This window comes from Heptranchias perlo, chromosome 43, assembly GCF_035084215.1.
Source record: "Heptranchias perlo isolate sHepPer1 chromosome 43, sHepPer1.hap1, whole genome shotgun sequence".
Classification (NCBI taxonomy): domain Eukaryota; kingdom Metazoa; phylum Chordata; class Chondrichthyes; order Hexanchiformes; family Hexanchidae; genus Heptranchias; species Heptranchias perlo.
In genome coordinates this window covers 589904-598546 of record NC_090367.1, presented here as the reverse complement: position 1 = coordinate 598546, position 8643 = coordinate 589904, and the positions used below count along the sequence as shown (strand labels likewise).

The window sequence follows — 8643 nt, the reverse complement described above, 5'->3', positions numbered from 1 at the left end:
CATCCGAAAGACGGCACCTCCGACAGCAACTGAAGACTAGGCTCTAGTATTCTCTCGTTCACCACCTGGCTATCTAATTTATAACAACAGCACTCCCTCAGTACTGGCACTGGGAGTGTCAGTCTAGATTATGTGCTCAAGTCTCTGGAATGGGGCTTGAACCCATGACCCTCTGACTCAGAGGCGAGTGTATTACCCACTGAGCCATGGCTGTATTAACACACTTTCACAATTAATTCATCGCTGAGCTCGGTCGGTCGTCAGAAACAGCACACATGGCGACTGTGTGGCCCACAGCACGCTGGTGCTCCAGTGCCCTGACCCACGTTGAGGCTGATCTGTCCCCTTCAGGCATGCTGTCTGGCAGAGGAGCAGGAAGTGAGCAAACGCAAGGCTCGTCCTACTGGAAAGGGAAAAATGTAAACTGGCCCCCTTTTCAGGCCTATTGCCAGCATGTCTGTAATTCTTAGGCAACCACACAAGAGTGACACACCCCACTCCACCCCACCCGAGTTTATGCAGTCATAAAGCTACGATGGCATGAGTGAAATGTTTTGGACAGTGACTCGGTGAATGTCCACCCCAACACTACCTCCGTCTCCCAGAATCTTGGGATCATTTGGAAGATAACTCACACTGCAAGGCTGGCACACTGACTGTAAACAGTATTACATCTTGCACAGCAGGTTTAATGTAGAAAAAAAAATCCCAAGCCTTTTCAGGGAAAGAAAAAGAACGAACGAACTTGCATTATATACAGCGCCTTCCAAGACCTCAGGATGTCCCAAAGCGCTTTACAACCAATGAAGTATTTTGAAGTGTGGTCACTGTTGTAATGCAGGAAACGCGGCAGCCAATTTAGGCACAGCAAGATCCCACAAACAGCAACATGGTAAATAAATAGATCAGGGGAGAACTCTCCTGCTCTTCTTCCAATAGTGGCCATGGGATCATTCACGTCCCACCCAAGAGGGCAGACGGGGCCTCCGTTTAACGTCTCATCCGAAAGACAGCCCCTCCGACAGTGCAGCACACCCTCAGTACCGGCACTGGGAGTGTCGGCCTGGATTATGGGCTCAAGTCTCTGGAATGGGACTTGACCTCACAAACCCTCCGACTCAGAGGCGAGAGTGCTGCCCCACTGAGCCACGGCATGAGGAAAACAGGTACTCGGCAAAAGGAGGAGGGCTGGCCAAAAAGGTTGGTCAAAGAGATGGGTTTTAATTGTGTTCTGAAAAGAGGAGGGGGAGGTGGAGAGATGGAGGGGATTAGGGAGGAAACTACACCACAGTTGGTATACTGTATATCAGGAGCATCCAAACTTTTTGGTCATTTAAGTGCGTCACACAGGCCACATTTCCAATCACTTTCAGATATCTCAAGCTGCTGATGCGGACAGATCCTGGTGATCCAGTTTAGGGTTTAATCCACCCCAGTGAGGTAGGAGCACCGAGGGGGGCTCCTTTCGTAACTCCAGGCCCACAAAGTCCACAGGACAAAGCAGCCAGTAAGAAATATGAACGCGAACAGGACTGAACTGCTGGGGTTTTGAGAGCCGGATTGTAAGAGATTGTGGGCCGATTGTGCCCCATTGGCCATAGCTTGGACACCTCTCCTGCATTCTATCTATCCATTTACCTATCCACCTTCCATCCGTCCCCATCCACCTATCCGTCCCTCTATTTATATAAAAATGTCTGTCAGCCTTGTATGAAACACCAATTCACAATTGAACAATCCTTTAACAAGAAACAAAAAAAGAGAAAGAAACCCAGTTATTTCCTGCTGGGTTAATTTTTGACCTTGAAGGGTTGCTGACACGGTGAGACGAGCAGCCAAGTAGCTGTCAACCGAGAGAAACTTCCAACTATAATTAGCCTCTAATTGACATCAGGGCCCATTTGGACCACTTCCCCAGAGTACCTGAGCAGTGGCCTTAAAGGGACAAGGCAGGTTAAGCAGCTAATCCCGCTCGCCATGCTCCAAGTTACCCCTGAACAACACCATGGAAGATCAGCTCACATGAATGTAAAATGTTAACATGGTGCAATGTAGAATGAAATCAGGGATGAGGGACTTCAGTTACATGGAGAGACTGGAGAAGCTGGGATTGTTCTCCTTAGAGCAGAGAAGTTTAAGGAGAGATTTAATAGAGGTGTTCAAAATCATGAGGGGTTTTGATCGAGTAGATAAGGAGAAACTGTTTCCAGTGACAGGAGGGTCGGTAACCAGAGGACACAGATGTAAGATAATTGGCAAAAGAACCAGATGGGGAGATGGGGAGAATGTTTTTTTTACGCAGCTAGTTGTTATGATCTGGAATTCACTGCCTGAAAGGGCGGTGGAAGCAGATTCAATAATAACTTTCAAAAGGGAACTGGATGAATACTCAAGAAGGGAAAATTTACAGGGCTATGGGGAAAGAGCAGGGGATTGGGACTAGTTGGATAGCTCTTTCAAAAAGCCAGCACAGGCGCGAAGGGCTGAATGGCCTCCTTTTGTGCTGTATGATTCTATGACACTTAGACTGGGAAGATGTGTAACACGGGGAGGCCCAAGAAAGGAAGAAAATAATTTAACAAAGGAAGTACGTGGCCATCGGGAAAGAACAGGATGAAGTTCGGCTGCGTTCCCCCTTCCACGGTCAAATATCGTGCTGACACGTCAAAGACCGGTGAGGCATGCCTAGCGGCTAATGTAACTGTATCCCTGCAAGGAATCTCCCTTTTTTGGATAGGACTGAAGAAAATCAACAGAATTCTCAATCTAGGCATTCCCACATTGAGAGTTCACCCAGTGATTCTCCACAAGGGAATTTCTCCTCTGAGCCAGGTTCTCTCGGACCAAGGCATTTTTCCAGAGGCAATGAGTAAGGAGGATAAATAAGCTGGGAAGGTGAGTCATCCGGGAACCACTTTTACACATCCTGACCGAGCAAACAGCGACAGGCTGGGCCTGCCAGAGGCCCAGAATCCGCACACATAAGAACATAAGAAATAGGAGCAGGAGTAGGCCATTCGGCCCCTCGAGCCTGCTCCGCCGTTCAATCAGATCATGGCTGATCTTCAACCTCAACTCCACTTTCCCGCCCGATCCCCATATTCCTTGATTCCCCTAGAGTTCAAAAATCTATCCATCTCAGCCTTGAATATATTCCAGCAATTTTATTTTAAATTCACAAGCTTTCGGAGGCTTCCTCCTTCGTCAGGTGAACGATGTGAAAATGAAATCCTCGAGATGAAATCGCATTTATAATTCACAGAACAATGCTTGGTGAGTACAGACAGTTTTTTCAACTGCCCGTTGCCAAGGCAATCAGTGTGCAGACAGACAGGTGTTACCTGCCAGGTCTCACAGAATATACAAATCACCAAAAAAAAACAAAAAAAAAAGAGATAGAGAGGTAGAAACATAGAAAAGACAGCAACTGACCCGTTATATTAAAAACAGATAACATTTGTTCGCTGGTGGGGTAACGTGTAGCGTGACATGAACCCAAGATCCCGGTTGAGGCCGTCCTCATGGGTGCGGAACTTGGCTATCAATTTCTGCTCGACGATTTTGCGTTGTCGTGTGTCTCGAAGGCCGCCTTGGAGTATGCTTACCCGAAGGTCGGTGGATGAATGTCCATGACTGCTGAAGTGTTCCCCGACTGGGAGGGAACCCTCCTGTTTGGCGATTGTTGCGCGGTGTCCGTTCATCCGTTGTCGCAGCGTCTGCATGGTCTCGCCAATGTACCATGCTCTGGGGCATCCTTTCCTGCAACGTATGAGGTAGACAACGTTGGCCGAGTCACAGGAGTATGAACCATGCACCTGGTGGGTGGTGTCCTCTCGTGTGATGGTGGTATCTGTGTCGATGATCTGGCATGTCTTGCAGAGGTTACCGTGGCAGGGTTGTGTGGTGTCGTGGACGCTGTTCTCTTGAAAGCTAGGTAATTTGCTGCGAACGATGGTCTGTTTGAGGTTGGGTGGCTGTTTAAAGGCGAGTAGTGGAGGTGTGGGGATGGCCATAGCGAGGTGTTTGTCCTCATTGATGACATGTTGAAGGCTGCGGAGAACATGGCGTAGTTTCTCCGCTCCGGGGAAGTACTGGACGACAAAGGGTACTCTGTTGGTTGCGTCCCGTGTTAGTCTCCTGAGGAGGTCTATGCGATTTTTTGCTGTGGCCCGTCGGAACTGTCGATCGATGAGTCGAGCGTCATATCCCGTTCTTACTAGGGCGTCTTTCAGCGTCTGTCGGTGTCCATCGCGTTCCTCCTCGTCTGAGCAGACCCTGTGTATTCGCAGGGCCTGTCCATAGGGGATGGCCTCTTTGACGTGGTTAGGGTGGAAGCTGGAAAAGTGGAGCATCGTGAGGTAGTCCGTGGGCTTGCGGTAGAGTGAGGTGCTGAGGTGCCCGTCTTTGATGGAGATTCGTGTGTCCAAGAAAGAAACTGATTCTGAGGAGTAGTCCATGGTGAGCTTGATGGTGGGATGGAACTTGTTGATGTTATCGTGTAGTCTCTTTAGTGATTCCTTGCCGTGGGTCCATAGAAAGAAAATGTCGTCGATGTATCTGGCGTATAGTGTTGGTTGGAGGTCTTGTGCAGTGAAGAAGTCCTGCTCGAACTTGTGCATGAAAATGTTGGCGTATTGGGGTGCGAATTTGGTCCCCATGGCTGTTCCGTGTGTTTGGGTAAAGAACTGGTTATCGAAGGTGAAGACATTGTGATCCAGGATGAAGCGGATGAGTTGTAGGATGGCTTCCGGAGATTGGCTGTTGTTGGTGTTGAGTATTGATGCTGTCGCAGCGATGACGGCATCGCTGCGACAGCATCAATACTCAACACCAACAACAGCCAATCTCCGGAAGCCATCCTACAACTCATCCGCTTCATCCTGGATCACAATGTCTTCACCTTCGATAACCAGTTCTTTACCCAAACACACGGAACAGCCATGGGGACCAAATTCGCACCCAAATACGCCAACATTTTCATGCACAAGTTCGAGCAGGACTTCTTCACTGCACAAGACCTCCAACCAACACTATACACCAGATACATCGACGACATTTTCTTTCTATGGACCCACGGCAAGGAATCACTAAAGAGACTACACGATAACATCAACAAGTTCCATTCCACCATCAAGCTCACCATGGACTACTCCTCAGAATCAGTTTCTTTCTTGGACACACGAATCTCCATCAAAGACGGGCACCTCAGCACCTCACTCTACCGCAAGCCCACGGACAACCTCACGATGCTCCACTTTTCCAGCTTCCACCCTAACCACGTCAAAGAGGCCATCCCCTATGGACAGGCCCTGCGAATACACAGGGTCTGCTCAGACGAGGAGGAACGCGATGGACACCTACAGACGCTGAAAGACGCCCTAGTAAGAACGGGATATGACGCTCGACTCATCGATCGACAGTTCCGACGGGCCACAGCAAAAAATCGCATAGACCTCCTCAGGAGACTAACACGGGACGCAACCAACAGAGTACCCTTTGTCGTCCAGTACTTCCCCGGAGCGGAGAAACTACGCCATGTTCTCCGCAGCCTTCAACATGTCATCAATGAGGACAAACACCTCGCTATGGCCATCCCCACACCTCCACTACTCGCCTTTAAACAGCCACCCAACCTCAAACAGACCATCGTTCGCAGCAAATTACCTAGCTTTCAAGAGAACAGCGTCCACGACACCACACAACCCTGCCACGGTAACCTCTGCAAGACATGCCAGATCATCGACACAGATACCACCATCACACGAGAGGACACCACCCACCAGGTGCATGGTTCATACTCCTGTGACTCGGCCAACGTTGTCTACCTCATACGTTGCAGGAAAGGATGCCCCAGAGCATGGTACATTGGCGAGACCATGCAGACGCTGCGACAACGGATGAACGGACACCGCGCAACAATCGCCAAACAGGAGGGTTCCCTCCCAGTCGGGGAACACTTCAGCAGTCATGGACATTCATCCACCGACCTTCGGGTAAGCGTACTCCAAGGCGGCCTTCGAGACACACGACAACGCAAAATCGTCGAGCAGAAATTGATAGCCAAGTTCCGCACCCATGAGGACGGCCTCAACCGGGATCTTGGGTTCATGTCACGCTACACGTTACCCCACCAGCGAACAAATGTTATCTGTTTTTAATATAACGGGTCAGTTGCTGTCTTTTCTATGTTTCTACCTCTCTATCTCTGTTTTTTTTTTGTTTGTTGTTTTTTTTTGGTGATTTGTATATTCTGTGAGACCTGGCAGGTAACACCTGTCTGTCTGCACACTGATTGCCTTGGCAACGGGCAGTTGAAAAAACTGTCTGTACTCACCAAGCATTGTTCTGTGAATTATAAATGCGATTTCATCTCGAGGATTTCATTTTCACATCGTTCACCTGACGAAGGAGGAAGCCTCCGAAAGCTTGTGAATTTAAAATAAAATTGCTGGACTATAACTTGGTGTTGTAAAATTGTTTACAATTGTCAACCCCAGTCCATCACCGGCATCTCCACATCTTGAATATATTCAACGACTCAGCATCCACAGCCCTCTGGGGTAGAGAATTCCAAAGATTCACAACCCTCTGAATGAAGAAATTTCTTATCTCAGTCTTTATTGGCCGACCCCTTATCCTGAGACTACGCCCTCCAGTTCTAGACTCTCCAGCCAGGGGAAACAACCTCTCAGCATCTACAAAGCGATATTGATAGATTAGGTGAATGGGCAAAACTGTGGCAAATGGAATTCAATGTAGACAAATGTGAGGTCATCCACTTTGGATCAAAAAAGGATAGAACAGGGTACTTTCTAAATGGTAAAAAGTTAAAAACAGTGGATGTCCAAAGGGACTTAGGGGTTCAGGTACATAGATCATTGAAGTGTCATCAACAGGTGCAGAAAATAATCAAGAAGGCTAATGGAATGCTGGCCTTTATATCTAGAGGACTGGAGTACAAGGGGGCAGAAGTTATGCTGCAGCTATACAAAACCCTGGTTAGACCGCACCTGGAGTACTGTGAGCAGTTCTGGGCACCGCACCTTCGGAAGGACATATTGGCCTTGGAGGGAGTGCAGCGTAGGTTTACTAGAATGATACCCGGACTTCAAGGGTTAAGTTACGAGGAGAGATTACACAAATTGGGGTTGTATTCTCTGGAGTTTCGAAGGTTAAGGGGTGATCTGATCGAAGTTTATAAGATATTAAGGGGAACGGATAGGGTGGATAGAGAGAAACTATTTCTGCTGGTTGGGGATTTTAGGAGTAGGGGGCACAGTCTAAAAATTAGAGCCAGACCTTTCAGGAGCGAGATTAGAAAACATTTCTACACACAAAGGGTTGTAGAAGTTTGGAACTCTCTTCCGCAAACGGCAATTGATACTAGCTCAATTGCTAAATTTAAATCTTAGATCGCTTTTTGGCAACCAAAGGTATTAAGGGATATGGGCCAAAGGCAGGTATATGGAGTTAGATCACAGATCAGCCATGATCTTATCAAATGGCGGAGCAGGCACGAAGGGCTGAATGGCCTACTCCTGTTCCTATGTTCCTACCCTGTCAAGCTCCTTCATAATCTTATATGTTTCAATGAGATCACCTCTCATTCTTCTAAACTCCAGACAGTTATAGGCCCATTCCACTCAATCTCTCCTCATAGGACAACCCTCTCACCTCAGGAATCAATCCAATGAACCTTTGTTGCACCGCCTCTAAGGCAAGTATATCCTTCCTTAGATAAGGAAACCAAAACTGTACACAGTACTCCAGGTGTGGTCTCACCAAAGCCCTGTATAATTGTAGTAAGACTTCCTTACTCTTGAACTCCAAACCCCCTGCAATAAAGGCCAACATACTATTTGCCTTCCTAATTGCTAATCCTTCCTAACTTCTTGTACGAGGACGCCCAAATCTCTCTGAACGCCAATGTTTAATAGTTTCTCACCATTTAAAAATATTCTGTTTTTCTACTCTTCCTACCAAAGTGAATAACCTCACATTTCCCCACATTATACTCCATCTGCCACCTTCTTGCCCACTCACTTAACCCGACTATATCTCTTTGCAGACTCCTTGTGTCCTCCTCACACCTTACTTTCCCACCTAGCTTTGTATCGTCAGCAAACTTGGATACTTTAGACGCGGTCCCTTAATCTAAGCCGTTAATATCGATTGTAAATAGCCGAGGCCCAAGCACCGATCCCTGCGGCACCCCACTAGCTACAGCCTGCCAACCATAGAAAATGACCCTTTTAACTGTACTCTCTGTTTTCTATCCATTAGCCAATCTTCAATCCATACCGAATGTATTACCCCCAGCCCCACGAGCCCTTGTGTAACTTCTACTCTTTTTAAGCAAGGAACAATCTTTACTGGATGGGAAAGAGGAAGTGTCCAATCCAACAACTTGCATTTATATAGCGCCTCTAACGTGGTAAAACGTCCCAAGGCGCTTCACAGGAGCGTGATCAAACAAAAGAAATTGACGCCGAGCCAAAGAAGGGGACATGAGGACAGGTGACTAAAAGCTTTTTGCCGGATGTACGTTGGCCAGGACTGAGGAGAATGCTCTGCTCTTTGAATAGTACCACGGGAACTTTTAAAGTCGACTAAGCAAGCAGATGGGGCCTTGTTTTAACGTCT

General features: G+C 47.7%; 1 protein-coding gene across 1 annotated transcript in view; it reads right to left on the bottom strand.

Moving 5' to 3' along the window:
• Positions 1 to 8643, bottom strand: part of mta2 (metastasis associated 1 family, member 2) — a 72001-nt gene that overhangs the window by 55058 nt on the left and 8300 nt on the right. The window lies entirely within an intron of this gene.